Source organism: Puma concolor, chromosome B2 (genome assembly GCF_028749965.1).
Source record: "Puma concolor isolate L17-30 chromosome B2, mPumCon1.1.hap2, whole genome shotgun sequence".
Lineage (NCBI taxonomy): Eukaryota > Metazoa > Chordata > Mammalia > Carnivora > Felidae > Puma > Puma concolor.
In genome coordinates, this window is record NC_141671.1 from 74946783 (window position 1) to 74968641 (window position 21859).

General features: G+C 36.5%; 1 protein-coding gene and 1 non-coding gene across 2 annotated transcripts in view; one reads left to right on the forward strand and one right to left on the reverse strand.

Moving 5' to 3' along the window:
• The window catches only part of LOC147581053 (uncharacterized), a 334213-nt gene that overhangs the window by 104737 nt on the left and 207617 nt on the right, over window positions 1-21859 (forward strand). The window lies entirely within an intron of this gene.
• Window positions 13284-13390, reverse strand: LOC112863047 (U6 spliceosomal RNA). The gene has a single exon (XR_003223867.1). It is a non-coding gene; the product is annotated as a U6 spliceosomal RNA (small nuclear RNA).

Below are 21859 nucleotides of genomic sequence, written 5' to 3' on the forward strand. Positions count from 1 at the left end.
AGTTTTACTTTGTAACTTGGTGAATGGCTGGTGAAACAAAAGAAAAAGCAGAGGGACTGGAAATTTTCTATTTTAATACCTTCAAAAGTTATCCTATTTTTAATACAAAGTTTTCTTTTTTTTTAAGTTTATTTACTTGAGAGAGAGTGCATGCATGTGAGTGGGGGAGGGGAAGAGAGAGAGGGAGAGAGAGAATCCCAAACATGCACCATGCTATCAGCACAGAGCCCAACATGGGGCTCCATCCCATGAATCTCAAAATCATGACCTGAGCCAAAATCAAGAGTTGGGTGTTACCAACTGAGCCACCCAGGTGCCCCTATAAAGTCTTCTTTATATTATAGCTTCATAATAGGAAATACTAAAAGGTTGAATGAATGGAAAAAATACAATTAAAGTTTTTGAATTTATGTTCAGTACTTTTTTTAATATAGAGATTTATATATACAGTTTTTGCATCCACACGACTCTAAAACAGAATGCTACGGGCACCAGTGACAGTCACAACAAAATTTTTTGCAATGAGAGGCAAGGCCAACCTATCGGTACCAACACTCTTGCCCAGAGTGTCGGTCCGAACAGCCGGGATACAGAGTTTTTATAGCCGACCACATCATCTTATCATCACCTGAGGACAGAACAAAGAATTAGTTCCCAGATGGGGGTGGAAACAGTTCAGACGTGCCTTTGCCCCAATCCAATCAAACACTAAACCAGTTGATTTTCCTTAAACTTTTGTTCCCTTGATTGATAGGACAAGGCTGTTATCTCTTAATCTACAGTGTTAAAACAAAACTGTTATTTCTTAAGGCTACAGGTTAGCCCTACACTACAATTTAACCCTGACACAGTGAGGTCTTATTCTGTATATATTTTTTAAATCTACTCTTGTTCATAAAACCTTATATTCAGCACTCCCCCCATGTAATTACAAATTCTATGAGAACGTCATGTTAAACTGCTGTAATATCCAACATGTAAAATATACCATAATTTATTGAAATATTACATTATTCAGGAACATTTAGACAATTTTTTAACTTTTGTATTGTAAATAACAATCCAGTGAACATCTTTGTGGATAAAAGGTTTTCATGCATTTTAGCTTCTGTTTGGAATCAATAAACATAAATAATGTGTTAAATCACCTTCATCATTGAAAATGAAAATCATCAACAGCCTTTCTTTTTTCTTCAGTCATATTACAGTCTTCTTTTTGTGTTTATAATCATTGAATTTCGACTTAGGGCCAAGGAATCAGGTTCAATACTGCATTTTTACTTGTATGGCACTGATATTCCATAGATTTCTTTGATGATAATTGCTCTGCCTTGAATAACACCACAAATCCATTTAAGATATAAAAATGAACTTTGAACAAGAGATAACTAGAAAAATTATCTAAGAAGGAGGCAGAATAAGTGATACTCTTGGCTCTGGTGATTTTCAGGCAGCTTTGAAAATCATTTTATCTTATGTTTTATTGCTATTCAGCTTAAACCCTAGTAGGGCCTGAAGGGACAATTTTTCAAGTACAGGTTTTCTTGTATAGCTTCCCCCTAGAAATGCCTAGAGTTCTCTGAACTACATTTGAAAACTCACTGGTTTGGGACATGTAACAGCACATGCACTTTCATAACGGGGTGAACAAACAATTCTTTTTGTTTCAGGGAAATTTTTAAATGCAAAGTAAGGCTTGCCATCCTTAAAGGCAACATTGGCATCCTAGGACAGTTTTGGCCATCAGATTCTTGAGTGTTTGGCCAACAGCTGTGGCCAAAATGGATCATTGTGCCTAGTTAAATTTAGTTCTCTCTGACATCACACATCAGAGGAAAGCAGCACCACACATTTTTCTTCAAAGAGGGTGGAGATTTCGTATAGATGATTCAGAATCAAGGAATGAAAATGACAACAGACATTCAGATGTAACACTGAAAATAAAAATCTCTCCAAGTTTGTTGGCTAAAGAGACAGTAGAAAATTCCCAAGTAGAACCAAAAGATGTGACTCCTGTGGTTAGTGGCAAGGAGTCATTTGCAGCACCATCAGAAAGTAAAGGGGAGGCAACAGAGCAAGGCTCTGTTACGTCTGTTTACTAAGCTCTGTAGGCCTCACAGGCTATCATGTAGTCTTTTTGTGGAAACTAGATAAACAACATGCGTCACTGTGGCTATTTCACTCTATCAGAGAAGTTGAAGGAAGCGCTCTATGAACTGTAGATATTTGCAGAGTACACGTCTCTCCAAGCAATTATTCATTGTACAAAAGAAAGAAATTGAAATGTATTCTGCCAAAGACTAATTTTTTAAAAACCAAGTCAAACAAAAATATTTCTAAATATACAAATGCTTACCAAGGTGTTCCCAGAGGCACCCATGTGGGTGTGACACCCTCAATATCACCCTCCATATTTGGGGTTTTCCTGGCCAACTTTCTATCCCCAACTCAGAACCACTTCTAGGAAGTCTAGTCCTCTAAGATTTATAATGTCTTTACCTGCCTCTAGCACTGCAGTCTTCTGCTGCAGGCAATGAAAGGAGAGAGGAATCCTTTGCCCTCTGTTCACTCCACCTTCCTCTAATCTCTGCTTATCAACAGTTGTTGATTGAAGAGCTGATATATTGTGGGCTTGCCTCTTTCTTGTGCATACTAAGTTTTGATGGATCCTTACCCTTCCTTCTAGCCCCTCTTTTTTGTGATTTTAAGTGATTTAACAGACACATCCCTGAGGGGACTCGGGTGTGCAGGAAAGAACATAATGTGGAACAAACCTATTCCTTCTTATCTATGGGTTAGTCTTATCTAACAAATATATTTAATTTAGAAGGCATTATCTGCCCCAGAAAAGTCTGATGTAAGGTCAACCTTTCCTCCCTCTCTCACCCCTGTTAATACCCAGCTCCCTTGCTATGCCATGTTTGTTTGCTCCCAAGGAAGACCCCTTCTCCCCACTTCTCCATTTGTCCCAGACTCTGGCAAAGTGAATTGTTGACATGAGAGTATTGTCCAGAGGCACAGTGATCATTGAACTCAGTGACAGATCTGATTAAGAAAGAGGAAGACAACTCTTTCTGAGTTGTGTGGCCTGTGGGCAGGGTCCACAATGCAATAATGGAAAGGGAAATGGGTTTGGAGTCAATCAGACCTGGGTTAGAATCCTGGTTTACACAGACAAGTCTTTTAAACTTGAATGTCAGTTTTCTCATCTTTAAAATGCACCTCATAACACCCACCACAAGGAACTTCTAGATAAACTAAATAAACTAATGCATGTGAAATGACTGGTAGGTATAGATGATCAGTCTCAGGGTCAATCTTCCTTACCTCTCCTGCTTAGTTTCATCCCTTCTATCTTCCCAGGCCCTCTTTCATCCCATATCTGACACATAGACAAAACAATTAGTAGCTGTTAACTGAATGAATTAGTGTGAGTATGCTAATAAATAGATCATGTTTGTAAAATGTGTATAGTGAAATCCCCTTTGTGACCAGCCCAAATTCTTGCTGTGCATAGAGATTTCCTTAGGCTCCAGAATTCCCCAGATGGACAGCAAGAGGGATACAGGTAAGACGAATGCTACTGTTGTTTTTTATGTGCATCAGTGTATATAATTACACATCAAGTAGATTTGTGCATAGGGTAGATTTATACAAATTTTCTATTTCTAGGAAAGAGTTTCTCACATTATACTCTTCTGTGCTTACTTTTTAAAAAGGCCTTAAATAGTGTGGCCTCTGCCAACCTCTCCATCTCATTTCCTGCCATCTTGCCTCCCTTCTGGTACTCCAACACCTTCTAAATTATATTTTACATAATTCAAAAGTACTGCTACCTTCTCAGTGCCTCTGCATAAATCATTTCTTCATTAGATTCATCTTTCCCTCAATCCCTCCATCCACTATCTATTAACTAATCCTTTACTCAATGGTTACTTCTGGGAAGACTTTCCTAAAACCACCTCCTCCCTTTTCATGGTTCTTTGGACTTTTCCTTTTTTGCCTACCATATTTATATAATCTTACTGCCTGCTGGTTTGTTGCTGTCTTCCCTTCTAAATTCTCATCGTCATGAGAGCAGAGGCAACACCTTTTCTGTGCTCTTCTGTGTCCCTACAGTACTCCACATTTCCTGGCACATAGTAAGTACTTTAAAAATATGTGTTGAAGGAATGAATGAAGAGATAAAGGAACTTCGCAAATTCACATTTTTTTCTCCTCTTAAGGTAATGCTCCTATCAGTGAGAAATGGTTTGGTATATTTCCCACGGGTCATTTTATATATTTGGAGAACTTGAAGATGACTATTTCTATCTTAGGCTTTGGTGTCTAATATTGTTAGACAATTACTCATAATAAAAAAAACCCAAACTTCCAGTGGGCAAATAGAAGAATTATAGGAAGAAACACCCTTTTTAAACAGGCAGGTTCCTTGAGTCATTCACTTCTAATGATCAGCAGAAGCAATTTTTTTTTATTGGCCCCAATTTTATTACATCTACCCATGATTTTTCAATAAGGATCCAACTATATACCTGTGATTTCCTTCTTAGAATCTTTATGATGTTGTAGACGCAGGTATACTCCTTCAGTAAGTATAAAATGATTCATAATATAACATCACAGAATGTTTGACAAAGAAAATAAAAGGTAACTAGAGTTCAGTTGCTTAACTGGTGTTACTAGGTTACTATTCAGTAAACTTCCCACTAATCTTGAGCCTCTGATGTTTTCAATTCTATTTAACGAGGATTGGAGCTACCTTGATGTGTCTAGCCCTATAATTTATTAAGAGTCTGGCCATAAAGGTGGTTATTCATAATAACAGGAGGCTGAGTATGTTTTTTTTAAAACCCTACAGTTAGAGAAATGGACCAAATTATCAGGAAGGGCAGTGATAGGAAACTTTGACTGACTTATTTTGATAATTTTTTTTCTTAGTATCTGACTGCGTGCAATTTTTCACAAGACTTACCTACCAACATAAATTGGTAATTTGCTGCCTGTTCATGGTATTAACATTTTTGACCTGTTAGACACATGTATTTTGCCTCTAAATGTTTTTGTTTTAATTTTTTTTAACGTTTATTTATTTTTGAGAAGAGAGAGAGCATGAGCGGGAGAGGAGAGAGAAAGAGGGAGACACAGAATCTGAAACAGGCTCCAGGCTCTGAGCTGTCAGCACAGAGCCCGGTGCGGGGCTTGAACTCACGGACCGCGAGATCATGACCTGAGCCAAAGTCGGACGCTTAACCGACTGAGCCACCCAGGCGCCCCTTGCCTCTAAATGTTTTTTAACACAGGTGGAAGAAAATTAAATGGTATGTTTTTCAATTGTTCAAGTTTGTGTAATGGCAACACAGCTTTTCCAGAAATGTAAGAATCACCCACAGACTATCATAAAACATAAATATTAAGTGATGTAAATGGAACATAAGAAATAGCTATGGACTTTGTTCTTCATTTAGGCCTCATAGAGCTGTCAAAAAAAAAAAAAAAAAAAAAAAAGAGAAACTCTTAGTAAATAAGAAGAGTCATTTATTTATCCAGGCAGGAAATCCTATGTATGTTTTAAGCAGCTAATATGTGTCGGGGATAGCACTGGGAGAAAGGGGGGGCATGGAATTAAAACTGTGGAAATATAAAGTTCATAAGGTGCTGAACTCTGGGAGTCAGACCCCTAAATTAAATACTTATAGTAATGTTGGGCAAGTGCTTTCGTACATAAGCAAAGGACTAAGAGAATACAATGGGAAATTCTAATGTTTCCTGGAGGAGTTCAGAGGGGCTTCAGAAAGCAGGTAGCATTGAATAGGTGGATGCATATTTCTCCACCAAAATCTCCATAGGGTATTGAGGCAATCCACTGCACTGCTGAGCTGAAAGGTTTTGAAAGAAAATAAAACACATCAGAGGACAGATTGCTATTATCAATTACCTTGAAGTAAGCCCTTTTCAGTGGACCTTAGGTTCCTACAACTAACTCCAAGATAATATTAACAACCACAGCAATTACTAGTGGTATTACTAACATCCATTCACGATCTGTTATTAAAAATTATCATTTGGGGCACCTAGGTGGCTCAGCCAGTTAAAAGTCTGACTCTTGATTTTGGCTCAGGTCATCATCTCACAGTTCGTGGGATCAGGCCCCATGTAGGACTTAATGCTAACAGCACAGAACCTGCGTGGGATTCTCTCTCTTCTCTCTGTCCCTCCCCTGCTTTCTCTCTCTGTCTCTCTGTCTCTGTCTCTCTTTCTCAAAAATAAATAAACATTAAATATAAAAAAATAAAAAAATAACCTTTAAAAATTATCATTTACTAAATATTAAGAATCTATAGCATTTAATGTTAGGTACCAATCTCATTTAATTTCTATAGCCAAGTGATGAAAATATTATCCCCATTCTACAGATGAAGACTTTGAGATGAAGGGAGGTTAATTGTCTTAAGGTTATACCGTCAGGAGTAGTGGAATGAAGATTCAAAGTAGTCTGACTTCAAGGTGTATGTTTCTACTTCTTACTTCAAATCCAGGGAAGTATTCGAGAAATAAATTAAGGTTTTAAAGGCACGAGACAGATAAGATGACAGGTTATCTTCAGTTAACAGTGAAAATATATGATTCATTGAGGCAAGAGGCAGAAGCAGAATGTACCTGGAAGTGGTAAACATGGTTCTTTTATCCTGGAAAACTTCAAACATCAAAAACAACAACAGAAAAAGCGTAATATAATGAAACAAGTGCATGCATTCACCACCTGCCTTCAACAATTACCAACATTTTGCCAATTCTTTTTTCATCTTCACCTAACTCTTTTTTTACTTGAGTATCTAAATGCAAATCCAGATAGCAAAATTTTTTTTTCTCTTGTAAATACTTCAATATGTGTCTCTATCTGATAAGGATATTTTCCTTCTATTACCATCATAGATACATTTGAAAGCATTATTTTCTTTAAATACAAAATATACCACTGAATATTTTCAAACTTAAAATGTAGCCTCTATAAGAACAAAATAACAAAAAAAAAAAACCTTTTAGCTCTACTATTTAGATATATAAAGTCATGTTGACATCATTAATCAAATCACATGCAATTGAAGTAATTCTGAATCTGTGCTCGCTTCAGCAGCACATATACTGAAGTAATTCTGAATGATCAACTTTTTATCATTTAGGCACACATAACAGAATCTATAGGTGTAAGAAAGCAGAAATCCTTCATTGGCTCAAGATGAATGAGGACATGTATCGAATAATGATATACAACTTAAAAATGTGTCTTATGAAAATACATGGGACAGAATTTAAAAGTCCTGCTCTTTACATCTATTAGACAAGAAGAAAATGTACAAACACAAAGAAATTAGTGCCAGAAAACATAGATATGAGTACTCATTCAGCTATATATAATAAAAAGAACCAAAGAGCTAGAATGAATTCAATTAGACGTTTATCCTAGTCAATACCTATATCAAGTATACATGTGTCATTTTCATAAGCAAGTCGCTTTTCCTCTTTCAAAACCATTCAGCTATAATGCTTATTTCACATTCACCCTCACCCCAGTGTCTAGACCAAAGTGTCAAGTCATTATGTTAAGCAAGAAGTCAGGCTCTAATAAATACAATAGAATCAAGATAAAAATGATCCTTAGTTAAATGATTTACTGGCCCAACCATTTAACTAAGCACAAAGAAAGTTAAGCATAAAATACAACTTTGCCAGAATATCACAATAGAGATTTCATAAGAGATATTGAAGCTGGGTCTACAAAAACTTAGCCAAATTGGGCTGGACAGAAAGCAAAAATTTAAAGCAATAACAAAACAACAACAACAACAAAACCCATGTCTCATTAGCCATAGCTTGCCAGTAACTCCACTAGCAGCTAGAATCCCTAGCATTTTCCTCCATTGATCATGAGGCCAACTTTTCAAACAACCCTATTCCTGAAAGGCCCCAGTGAAAGTCAGCTCCTACAGACATATGCTGACTCAGTTAAGAAAGGCCAGCCAAGCACCACTGAGAGCTCACCTGGTTGAAGGATCCATGAGCTGGTCAGTTCACTTCTGATGTGAGAGAAAGAACAGTTCATTTCTTCTCTAATTAGATACTAGCAAACTAAATGAGTAGATTCATAGAAGTAGGCTATCATTTTGCCACCTGGATGAGAAAACAAGAGATGCCAGAGATATGATTCTTCAGCAAATTGGCTACAGCTGCCAAATTGCAGATTTGGACAGCCCAAGACAGCAACTATATAACAGAATATCTGTGTTAGACCTAAAATTTTCCTGAAATATGTTTTTATATATCTTACGTTGCAATCATCAGGTATGTCGGGGTATATGCTAAGAAGTGCCCATTAGCTATTACTTGGTCTTTCTAACTGGATTGCCCTAGTGATACAGCACTGAAAAGAGTGATTCATTTAAGGTTCATAGCTTGACTTTTTGTGCCTCAGTTTATTCATCTGTAAAATGAATGAGATAAACTAATGTCTGTCTAGAAGTACCTTCTATGGGCGCCTGGGTGACTCAGTCAGTTAAGCATCTGACTCTTGATTTCAGCTCAGGTCATGATCTTATAGTTCATGAGTTCGAGCCCCATGTCAGACTTGCACTGCTGACAGTGCAGAGCCTGCTTGGGATTCTTTCTGTCCCTCTCCCCAACTCTCTCAATATAAACAAACAAATTTTAAATAAATAAATAAATAAATAAATAAATAAATAAATAAATAAATAAATAAAGTAGCTTCTAGTATTGAGCTGAACATAACATAAATAAGAAAATGCATTTTAAGTTAAAACTGCAAAGTATAATTTTTATCGTGGATGATTTTCCTCTTTAAGCTATTTTTTTGTTCTTGTTTTCTTTGTGTTTTGTACCTACCTTTGTAGTACAAGAATGCTTAATATTTTACACACGAAAGAAAATTGGTCAGAGGTAATGGTAAAAACAGAATCAGATGTTAATCTACAAAAGTACTTAACTCTTTGAGGTCAACTATATTCTAAGTAACAACCTCAAAGAACATGTAAGTAATGAACAAAATGAACTGTGATTTCAAGAAATAGATCATTTGCAACCTTCTTGGGTCTAGTATTTGTAAACTTCTTTTTGGACTTCAGGAAAAGGATGCAGCAAAAGAAATTGTTTTTGTACGTCTCACATGTTGATTTTAGGCTCCACTGAAGATTAGAGTTTGGCTCACAAATTGTTGACAGAAAAATTGTTTTAATATTTTATTTGGTAATTTTTATTAGTGAAAAGTATGAAGGTAAGGAAGATTAATGTCCTTTCTGTGTTTTATATACCCCTCCCTATTCTGTCCTTGTATATATATATATATATCAGGGAAGGATGTGGGATAAATAGGAGGAAAGCTTTATTTAAAAAGGACTATTTTTTCTGGCCAATTTTCAATCTCATCTAAATTCCTAAGAAAAGAAGATGTCTTCTGTGGAACTGCTACTTTGTAGACAGTTTCTGCTGTGATTTCAGAACAGCATAGTGATTTAGGGTGTTTACTCTGAAATCAAAGTTACTGAGTTGCTGTTTCTGCTCCACCACTTTCTAGGTATTTGACAGAGAACAAATTATTTAACTGTTCAGTTTTTGTGATCTGGTCCATAGAATGGGAATAATGTGGAATAGTTATGAAGGTTCAATGAGTTAATATATAAAGTGCTTAGGACAGAGTAATTGCTCAGTAAGTTTTGCTTATTACTTTCAGATATATTGCACATTAAAAAAAAACACCTTTATTTGGCATGGCAAGTACTTTAATCTTCTTTGCTATGTTTGAAAATAAAAGATGCTTAAAGTAAAAAGAGAAAGAAAAAAAAAAAAAAGAATTCTACTAGCTACAGAAGAAATCAGATTTTAAATCTTACTTAGAATTGAAAAGGAAGACTCCTGATAAGAGAAGACCTAGTCATGCCAGAAGAAAAAATTGCCCATGAAACTTTTTCTTTCATGCTCATGAAACTTGAACTATTGCTAACAGAGGCCACCTTGGGAAAGCAGGACCCTGCAGGCATTGGTGTAGATGCAGTCCTTTTGGAGAACAGCCCAGGGATACAAATCAAAACTAGTCAGCTTTCATTCTCTGTAACTTAGTGAGCAATTCTTGGGAACCTAAGTTCTAATAAATTAGTCAGGAGGGGAATAATCTCTATCATGTTCATAAAAATGGTCATTGTAATATTATGTATAATCATGAAAAAGTAAGAAATGACCTAAATATCTCATGAGAGAATGTCTTATTGATGAAATATTGTATCATTAATAAACTCGTACATATAACTTTAGCAGTATAAAAAATAAAGCTTAATATTAAGAGAAATGGGGGCTTAAAAGTGTATATACCGTATTACTGTAACTGTGCAAACACATATTTATAGGTATTTTATGTGATTATATAATTACAGGCAATAAGGGACTTGGGAGAAAACAACTGGGTTTTGTCTGGAGCAATCGAGTAAAATTTCTTTGAATTGTTCTATATTGGTGTTTAAAGAATAATACAAAATTAAAACACAAACACATATGAAATATAATGCTAAAACTAATCAAGGAATTTATGTTTTAACAAACTGATAGTTTATAGATGGATTTCATTAATTCTTGGAGGATTTTTTACTGCCTTAACACTATTCGTAAAACAATGTGCATTTCATTTGTGTGATAGGATACCTATGTTATGACTTGGCAGGTTTGAAGTGAGAAAATATTTTGTTAATTGTTCAACAGTTAATAACTATAAAGATTGGGAGGCAGAGTAGAAACCAAGATTATTAAACACCTACTATGCAATATGTAAGTTTTAAAAAATTTGACTTTTCATTGGAAATACTACAAGAAAATTATGATTAATAATACCAAAGTACAAAAATTTATCCAATACCACTCTGGTCAGGCTGAATGCTAGCCGCTAGGAATTTCATAAAACCACAAATGTACACTGAAAAGAGTATGTGTTCAGTCATAAATGGATCCTGAATTCCCTCACTGCTAACTTACTTCAGCAACAGATTTCAGCCTCATTCTCAGAAACATGACCTGGCAAAGCACACCTGAGCTGGGTAGACCCAAGGATTGGACAAGCCATCTCATGGCAGAAACCAGCAAAAGACCAACATGAGACCAAGTGACTTCTCCTCCCAATATCAAGGGAAATCATAAGGATAAACAGACACCATCTTGGGAAGGAAGAAAAGAAAGAGAGAAGCCACCATAATAAGGACTCAAACTTAGAACTCATAGGAATACTTACCTCAAAAAGAGATCTGAAATCTAAACAGACTATAAACTAGAGGAAGCAGAGAAACCATTAGCTGACAATACTTATCTCTTTCCTTGCCACCTAGAGGAGTACAGTGGGGGTGAGGTGTTTATAGGAACATTAGATAGGTGATAGAAAATAGGACAAATTCTCTTTGTTTAAGCCGCATATGAATACCTTTGTACATTGTAGGGTGGTCCTAAAGCAGAAAATACATTTTACTATTCTACTTCTCCCACATTAGAAATTAGGACATTTGGTTATACAAGAAATGACACTGAATGAATAAATCATAAGAGTTGAATGGAGCAAAGAAGTGTCCTAATTCATCATCCTGATTTAAGGTAGACTCACATAATTCAGCCCAGAAATCTTTAGCCTGGGGACCTGAAGCATTTATAGTGGGATTTGCTCTTGGTCTGTTGTGGTGAGGAGGCAGAACAGTTAGTCACTCTCCACCAAGCCTATCCTTTCCTTTCTTTCCTTCCATTTTGACTTGCAGGCAATTTTATTATTATTATTATTATTATTATTATTATATTTACTATTAATAAATTTCTGCCCTTCCTCTCTCCACTCCTCATAGGAGGGACTGATATCCTCCTGGGTCTGAAGTGCCAAGAGGTGCAAGCAGTTACTAGAACTTAGTGACAGAGGGCAGAGACGGAGAGACCATGTGGAAAAGGCTGTTGGCAAGAGCTTGGCCTACAGTTGACAGATGCAGCCTACCCACAGTGAACTCATCCTTGAGCTCCATAACTGGCATCAGAGGATAAGGGAGTCTATTAATGCAGGGTCAGACTCTTGGAGAAATGGCAGGGTAGAGCCTGGATCTGAAGAAGCAAATAAACAAGATACAAAAATAATTGGGATTGATCCCTCAACTTCAGGGTGATGGCTACCGCTAATCCATAGGCACCTCTCTGTGTAAATTGGAAAAATGTAAATTGTAATGGATGTTGGACTCAGATTTATTAGTACACATAACTGTGCTTTTGTGAGAATTATAAAAAGACTATCCTTCTTCCAGGAAATATAGCCCAATGCCAGAGTGCAAAGCTTGGAAAGCAGATAGTGGGCTGGATTCCAGTCCCCATTGACCCCCCCTTGGCTGAGCAATCTAACCAAGAATACCAGGAGTCAACCCTAATTGATGTGAGCCAACTTAAGTAAAGACATCTCCTTGTCAGAGCTATTGGTTCAGTGGTGGGTGCAGAGCCTAGCCCAAGCCAATCTGCATCTGACTATCCCCTGATTATAGCCAGTGGTTCAAGGGCAGGCACATGTCTTGATAGAAATGAAGTTCAGGACTTTAAGTCTGTGACTGCTCAAGAAGTTCTTTCCCCTACCCCAGAAATAAATGAGGAAGCATATGTGGCCGTGGGAGATTATAAACCATAATGGAAGCCAGCCTAAAATGAGCTTGATGCCTAGAGAGAGAAAATGGAGAAAATCATCCAGAACTCTCATAATATCACAGCGTCAGAGTCAGATTATGCCTGAAGTCTGTACTTTTCAATTGCATTAGTTAATAAATCTCCTTCAGTTTTTAAGCTAGATAGAATTGGGTTTTCTTTTGCTTGCAAACAGAGACTTATAGTTCTTCTTGCCCTCCCATTCGGACAATGTAGGTTTTTTCAACTTCATTTCCCAACCATTTGGGACCAGGAAAAAAAAAAAATCTATTCAACCCAAACTGCATCTTCAGCTCAAACCAGATTGATTTTCTTTTTTTTTCTTCAATATATGAAATTTATTGTCAAATTGGTTTCCATACAACACCCAGTGCTCATCCCAAAAGGTGCCCTCCTCAATACCCATCACCCACCCTTCCCTCCCTCCCACCCTCCATCAACCCTCAGTTCTCAGTTTTTAAGAGTCTCTTATGCTTTGGCTCTCTCCCACTCTAACCTCTTTTTTTTTTTCCTTCCCCTCCTCCATGGGCTTCTGTTAAGTTTCTCAGGATCCACATAAGAGTGAAAACATATAAAATATGGAATGCTTCACGAATTTGCGTGTCATCCTTGTGCAGGGGCCATGCTAATCTTCTCTGTATCGTGCCAATTTTAGTATATGTGCTGCCGAAGCGAGCACAAACCAGATTGATTTTCAACCATTCCTATATCTCTGCCCTTATTCTTATTTACTTAAAAGTGCCTCCAAAATTATTTTGTACATCCCAAGTCATGTTTTCTTTCTGACACAATCCTTAGCATAATTGCTATTGAAATATCTTTTATATCATCTATTGTAACAATTATATTTGCATTTGTACACATTGCCTCCTCTGATACCTACCCAATGTATCTTTTTCATACCCACAGTTGGATTTTCTTTTGGTTTTTGCATATTTTGCATTTAGCTTTCTTGCACACAAGTGTGAAGCTATAATAGCTTATTAGAGATACTGCTATAAGAAGAAATAAGAAACAAAACTGAAGTATAGCAACTCAAGAATTAGTCAGTTTTAACTATCAAGAGCTATAGTACAAAAATAGATTAAAATGTGGCAGCCCTAATCTCTGTAGTGATCAGAGCTTGTCTGACTCCTTACAACAACCTTTTAACCAGCTTTCCTATACGTGATCTTGACTTCACCTGCATACCACCCTCAAGAAGTTAACAATTACCTTCCTGATTGGAGAGGAACTGGCATATAATAAAGCTTCAGTAGACACTGGTACGGTTCTTGCTTTACAGAATTGTGTTCAGGGATTTCTGCTTTCCTTACTTTCTCTTCCATGCCTTACAGTTTACTTTCCAGCATCTTCTTAACACAAGTGTTTTTTCTACCTGTGTCCTTTCTACATTTCCCTCCTCTACCTGAAATGTTTTTTCAGCCTGTCTTCCATAAACTTCCCAGCTTTACTTGGGCAATTCCTATTCAGGTTTAAGTCTGTCTTTTTTTTTTTTTTAAACATTTATTCATTTTTGAGAGACAGAGACAGAGTGCAAGTGAGGGTGGGGCAGAGAGAGGGAGACACAGAATCCAAAGCAGGCTCCAGGCTCTGAGCTGTCAGCACAGAGCCCAATTTGGGGTTTGCATTCACAAACTGTGAGATCATGACCTGAGCTGAAATCAAGAGTCGGACGCTTAACCGACTGAGCCACCCAGGCACCTCTTAAGTCTTTCTCACCTGTCACCCACTCCAGGAAAGCTTCCCCTTTCACTCTTCTAGAAGTTGCTCTTCCTTTGTGATCTCTTTTTTCTTCTCCCCTTTAATCTGCCATGCATATGTATTTATACATGGACTTGCCTGTTAGATTGAGCTTCATGACAACGGGGACCATTTCTTACTTCATTTTGTATCTCTATGACCATCAGAGAGAAAGAGCCAGGCTCTAGAGGGAATCCACATACAAAAGAACGTTTTTATCTCCTTAACAGTTAAGAAACCAACAACATAAGAATCTCATAAATATGGCTGAGTCAACTCAGAAAATTTTTGCATTCAAGTTAGACATTGAGTTGCTGTTAATTATGAACTGAGTAGGATTGACAGTTTGAAAGTCAAACAAAATTTTCAATTAACATCTAAAACTGTAAGTAGCATTTTCGTTTTTCTAGATACCATCATAAAGTTTTTTCCAATAGCTCACTAATCATATTCCAAATACTTTGGGCTACTGCTATGATGGTACCTTCAAAAAGAACCAGCAGAGACAAAACAAACAAACAAACAAAACAAAACAACTATTGCAAAGCATACTTTAAAAATATGTCATAGAAAAATTGTTGGTGAAAAGAGGTTAATTCCAAATTCTGAGGGGCTTTATTCCAAGCTGCTTGGCTCTCATCTTCGTTCAGCAGGAACGAAGGGAATTTAAAAGTGCAATTAAAAGGCATTCTGATTTTTCTTAGGATGAAGTCTTTCTAATTGAAACCTGTCAAGAAACTCTCTCTTCCTTTTTGAAACCATGTAAAGAATATAACTTGCTTGCCCAAGGGTTTTGACCCAGCTGGCAATGAGTCTTCCTATCACCCAGACTGTTAATAATGTTAGACAGACTGGGCCCTGGACCAAAATGAGTGTCCACGATGAGGCCAGGCATGGCACATGGTCACTGTGTGGAGACCATGCAGTCTAGCAGCAGTCATGGTTGATCAGCTCAACTAGGGAGATATGGGGGGGTAGGGGGGGGACTTAACTGATCTGGCAGGCCAGCTGAAGCTGGAATCCTTCATGAACTAGGAAAACTGTTGCTGGCCTTAGGGCCTTAGGGTACAGGTGGCCCTGTATATGGGTATAGAGCACAGTATCTGACAGAGAAAATAATGCAATGGTAGCTGTGACAGAGAAAGTTTTTTCAGAATAGAGGCAGTCAACCCTGTTTTTTTATAAATAACTAGACCCTGGAGCAAAGGGAAGGAGCCCCAAAAGCCCCATAGCCAATTGTCAGAGACCAGCTTGAGACTAAAGAGAATACTGAAGGATGATGAACCACTGAGGCAAAAGAATGAAAGGACCAAGACTGCCACAGGGCTTAGGGCAGAGACATTGAAAACTGACCAAAACCACATTATTCTCTCTCTGATTAGTTATGTGTGTGCCCAAGATCACTAAGAAAGCATGCATATAATTTTCCTAGAATGCCACTTTGATTCCTTTCAATTAATTACCCTTTTATTTCTAAAACTCCGTGTTAAAGTTACTAGAAGTTGTTCTTTAAGAGAGAGAAGAGATGCCAATTTATTTATGATATATTGTCAGCTATAAGATGTAGACTGATGATAGAAATATTAAAGAAAAAAAGACTGTCTTAGAACCTATAAAATATTGTACCTAGGTTCTATCAGTTCATTTCATGGTAGTGTTTGGATGAATATTAACTTGAATGAGTCATCTAGGATGCCATGTACCCTAAAAACATTCCCTACTGATGCCTAAACAGACGTCAACCCAGATGGGACATTGATGTACCGGTGAAGTATATAAAATTATGTCAAACAGGCAAAACCTTTTTTAAGGAGGGCATGGGATATATTTTTTTTAATCCAAGTATCACACAGTGTTTAATTCTTGCCCCTAGAGAAATTAAATTTGGATGAAGTTATTATGACTTGTTCCCAATCCTTTTCTTTGAAGTTACTCAGTTTATTTTTGTGATACTCTTTACTATTACCATCACCATTGCTTTCATTTTGCAGTCTCTTAGAATTGCTGACAATCCAAGCCAATGGCCCTCAACCTAACCGCACATCAGAATTACCTAAGAAACTTTTGAAAAAATATACACCTAAATTTCAAAAGCTTAATGACATACTCTTTTGGCTAGACCGTGGAGAACATCTCAAACATTGTTTGTGGAAATTTAAAAAATCATTCACTCCCTATGGAGAAGAGTTTGGAAATATCTATCAAAATGCCTTTTGACCCAGAAATCTGACTTATAAGAATTTACCCCAAGGTATACTGCTATAATTACGAAAAAAAAAAAAGTTTTCACTGTTGTAAATTATTATTTGTCATGGCAAAAATTGGAAACCACCCAAGTCTATCCATAGGGGCTGGTTGAACGAACCCTGCTATGCCCAGACACAATACAGCACTGTTTTACAGTAGAGCTATATAAAAAAGAATGAGGATCACCCCTGAGAATGAATATGGAGTGGAAAAAAGCAAGGTGCCAAAGAATGTGCTGTTTTTTATATATCTACACCTACATAAATACATAGTTGTTTATTTTTTCTTTTTTAAATATATTTTTTAAGTTTATTTATTTTCAGAGAGAAAGCATGAGTGGGGAAGGGACAGAGAGAGAGGGAGAGAGAATTCCAATCAGACTCCACACTGTCAGCACAGAACCCAAACCAGGGCTCAAACCCACCAACCATGAGATCATGACCTCAACCAAAGTCAGACGCTTAACCAACTGAGCTACCCAGTCTCCCCTATAGTTGTTTATTTTGACCAAAAAAATAAAAACAAAAAACAAAAACAAAAAATAGAAAGGATAGATCAAAAGAATATATGTGGTTCCCTATCTGGGGTCAGCAGGAGAAGGAAGGGAGTAGTGACAGGAATTGGAAGGTACATGAGGCTTCTCTGAGTACAACGTTTTTATAGTTGTGGAAGTTTTGAGCCCTGGCAATATTTCATATTTTCAAAAATAAAATTATATCAATAATAATGAAAAAAACCTAAAATTTAATTCAAAGAGAAACAAATGAGCTCAGTTTTATGTTACAATGATAACACAACTTTTAAATAACTCTTGAACACATTTCTCTGACTGTATACCCTTAATGAGATATTTTCAAGGTAAAAAGAACAATAATATCATGAACATTACTTAGTAGGATTGTTGTTGATTCTTAAAACTATTCTTTTGTGTGTACTGTAGGATAAAACAAATGAGTAAATATATTGGTGGTTTAAGATTCAGGGTTCTCATTGTGGGAGAATCAATGTATAAATATGGAATGGGGAAGGTAAGGAGAAGCCCTGAAGTGTGGATTTTTAGTAGAGTTGTCATCATGAACTTATGATTTTAAAAATATTTTTAATTTTTTTGAGGAACCTCCACACTGTTTTCCAGAGTGGCTGCACCAGTTTGCATTCCCACCAACAATGCAAAAGTAGGTGATGGGCATTGAGGAGAGTACCTGTTGGGATGAGCACTGGGTGTTGCATGGAAACCAATTGGACAATAAATTTCATATAAAAAAAAGAAAGAAAATAATAATATTTTTATCTCAGATAAATATATTATATCTCAGATATATTTCCTATCTCAGTCAACCAAAGGGGCTCAGAAACAATTTCACCCAGAGGAAATGAACATTTTAGTACCAAGATTTTGGTTTTAAAACACCTATGTTCACTATTGAACAGAACCAGTGTTCCCTGGAGAAATGGTTGATTCCAGTTCAGAGACAGAGAACATACAAAGTGAGCCTGGAACATCTTATGTGAGAAAACAAAATAGTGTCCAGAAAATCATAAGTACACGTCAAAAGAACAAGGCAGCAATTATGAAGGGCCAAATGGATTTTAATGGATTTTAAAAATCCACGAGTACATGGAGGTATTGGAGGAGGGAATCTTTTCTTCACAAAAGATGCCAGCTAATAAATGTAGGAGGAAAATAAAATTAGGAAATTACTGTTTTGCAGTCTCCAGTGTAGCTCAGACAAGGGTCATCAATGCATGCTGAAAGTCCTGCTGAAAGTGTGTTCAATATAATATTAACACAGTATCAAAATATCATCCCATACATTATTTATTAATTATAAAGGGAAGAGGACACTTTTAAAATAAAAAAAAAAATTGGTAGACATAATCTTAACCTAGTGACCAAACTTAGCACAAAACTAGCATATGTTATGTCCTGGAGTGATGCAACGGGATGGGCACAATAGAACCTGTGTAGTATTCTTACTGAAAAGGTTTAACCTGACTCTAATCGTGAGAATAAGATTCAGACACGTTCCACAAAACAATTACCCTAAACTCTTCAAAAATGGCAATTTCATGAAAGGTATAACATAGGTAGAAAAATGCTTTGCACTAAAAAATTCTAAAAAACAGGACAACTAAATACAAGGTGCGTAATCTATGATTGGAGTCCAGATTTTTTTAATTAGCCAAAAAGTACATTACTAAAAAATAAAACAGGCAAAAAATTACTGGAACAATTGAGACAATTTGAATATGGACTGGTCATCATATTCACTGGAGTATAAATCTTTTATTTTAAATCTTTTCCTTTACAGGCACCTGGGTTTCTCAGTTGGTTAAGTGTCCAACTGTGGCTCAGGTCATGATCTCATGGTTTGTGGGTTCAAGCTCTGCATCAGGCTCTGTGCTGACAGTTCAGCTTGGAGCCTGAGGTCTGCTTCAGATTCTGTGTCTCCCTCTTACTCTCTGCCCCTCCCCCATTTGCCCTCTGTCTCTTTCTCTCTCTCAAAAATAAATAAAAATTTTTTAAAAAATAAAATAAATCTTTTCTTTTAGAACTCAAATGATATGATTTGTGTGCAATGGGTATCAAAGTTTCAATGATCAAACATTAATATTTAAAAATATAGCTATTCTTCATTTAATACTTTTAACACTGGTTAGAGTGTTTTATATCATAATGAAAATATAGGTTCAAGTGTAGAGATTGTTTTACATTTGGTAAACATAAAAGCTGAGGCTTATATGATTTCTCCGTTTCTCTCTCTGCCCAATCAACTTAGAATAATTGTTTTACAGCTAGTCAACCACATAAAAACTCACCACAGAAAGCAAATTAAAAAGTAACCACAACCAATAAACCAAAGAAGAAAGTAAATTGAAACAATTCATGCATACGGACAAGGGCCTTGACTTTTTAATCATTCTTTTCCTGTAATAATTAGCACAAGGCCTTTTATAGGACTGGTGCTTGTCATAGCTCAAGACTCAGCCAGTTAACTAACGGTACAGGGTACAACATGGGGATACAATTTCCAGGACATGGAATACAACAGAAAAGCACTAATGATGACTAGAGCACAGAAGAGAGCTCCCAGTGATAGATACTACATCCCAAAGTGTGGGTCAAGCATGATAAAGACTTGGTGCTCAACTGCCCCCCTTTTTTTGTATACCTTCGGCAGACATCAGTTTTTCATTGCCATATTGTTTCCCATTGTCTCGCTATCTCTTTCAGTCTACCACTTTTCAAAGTCACCACAAATAATAAATAAAAAATGCATTTCATATGAAATTTTAAAAAGATTGCAGTTCGAAAATTCTCTTGTTTCAGATTAGGCTAGAGTTGCAAGCGGAGGAGGGGCCATATTCCCACAGCTTTGGGAGGAAGCTTGCCAGGCTGTCAACCAGACAGGGATGAACAATGCTCAGTAACTTTCAATTAGAAAGTTAACTAAAGTATGGAAGAGCAGCAAAAAACAGTTTCCTTCTACATTGCAGAACATATCATGTCCTCAAAACATAATATGCCAAATGCTTGTCTGGTTGCAAACTGAGTAAGAGCAAGAGGGCTGCTCCCATTTCAAAAAGGCAAGCTACTGATTGGGATAACAGAAAGTGAGTCTGAACCAGATGGCTACAAAGAAGTTTTCCTGGGGCTTGGTGGTATCTGCTAACCTGTGGTGTTTGAAATACCTTCAACGGAATTCTTGATTGTGGTTTCCCTGACTCCTTTATAAATAACACCCATGCTTTTCCACTCTGAAATTCTACCATTATCAATTTTCTTTCAAAACTAGTCTTTCAAGAACAAGATAGGGCATACAGTAAAGCAGTTTGAAATTACATGTAAAATGACATGTTTTTGAGAAATGTGTATGCAGCACTTTTGTTTGCAAAATATTTTTTATTGCAAACATTCTATCTAATAATTCTTCCTAGTTATTCAGGGTCTGGCTCACCCTTAAATTACCTATGTGAAAAACAAGACAGGTAAATTTGATTTGAGTTAGCTGAACTTTGCATGCCTCCTAGCCAATGGAAATTGAAAAAACTTGCACAAATTATGCAGTAAAATCAATCATCCAGTCATGATTAAAACCTTCAGCCTCTAAAGCTGTAGCTCAACTCATTGAACCATTCAGCCTTCATAAGGATTTTATTACTTTGTAATATATTCATTTTTTTCTTGAAAAAATTAAAGTCTGCCTTTCAGCTTCCATGGTAAAGTGTATAGTTGTCAAAATTACAGTTGTTGACTATTTGAGAAATAATGAGACCATTTATTTGCTCTGTGTCTTCTCTCTTTTATATTCCTGATGTTGCCATCTTTTTTCTCACAACTTTTAAATATAAACATGCCCAAGATTTTTCAATTTTATGAACTCTCCTGATTCTATGACCCCATCGATGTATTACTTTATTATTCCTTCTCATTTCAGTCAAACTTCACAGTCTTAATTCTGGCACTACCCAATAACTTTTCAATCCACTGAACTTTACTCTGTGCCCCAACCAATCAACTGATAAGTTATGTTCAAGTGTATCAATAGATCTCCATCTTGAATAACTAAAACTTTATACCAATTGCTGTACAGCATAGCGCCTATAGAATTGTACTGTAATGTGCACTTTAAAACTTGTTAATAGAGAAGCCCCTGGATGGCTCAGTCAGTTAAATGTCTCACTCTTGATTTCAGCTCTGGTCATGATCTCACAGTTCATGAGATAGAGCCCCACTTCCAGCTCTGCACTGTCAGCATGGAAACTACTTGGGATTCTCTCTCCCTCTTTCTTTGCCCCTCCTGGTTTGCTCCTGGGCCCTCACTCTCTCAAAATAAAAAAACAAACATGAAAAAAAAATTGTTAGTAGAGTAAATCTCATGCCAAGGTTGTTTTTTTTTTTAACTAAAAAACAATAAAATAAAGAGTTACAAATAAGTTTAGAGGTGACAGATATTACCTTGATGGTACCGATGTCTTCCCAGGCATATACACATGCCCAAACCCCTAAAATCATATACATTAAAAATGTGAAAATTTTCATATATCGGTTATACTCACTAGAGCTGTTTGGGAGAAGTATATCTTATAACCTTAATTATTTCCGACTCCAAATTGCACTTTAAGACTTCATTCATCTTTCTGGATCTGACTGATG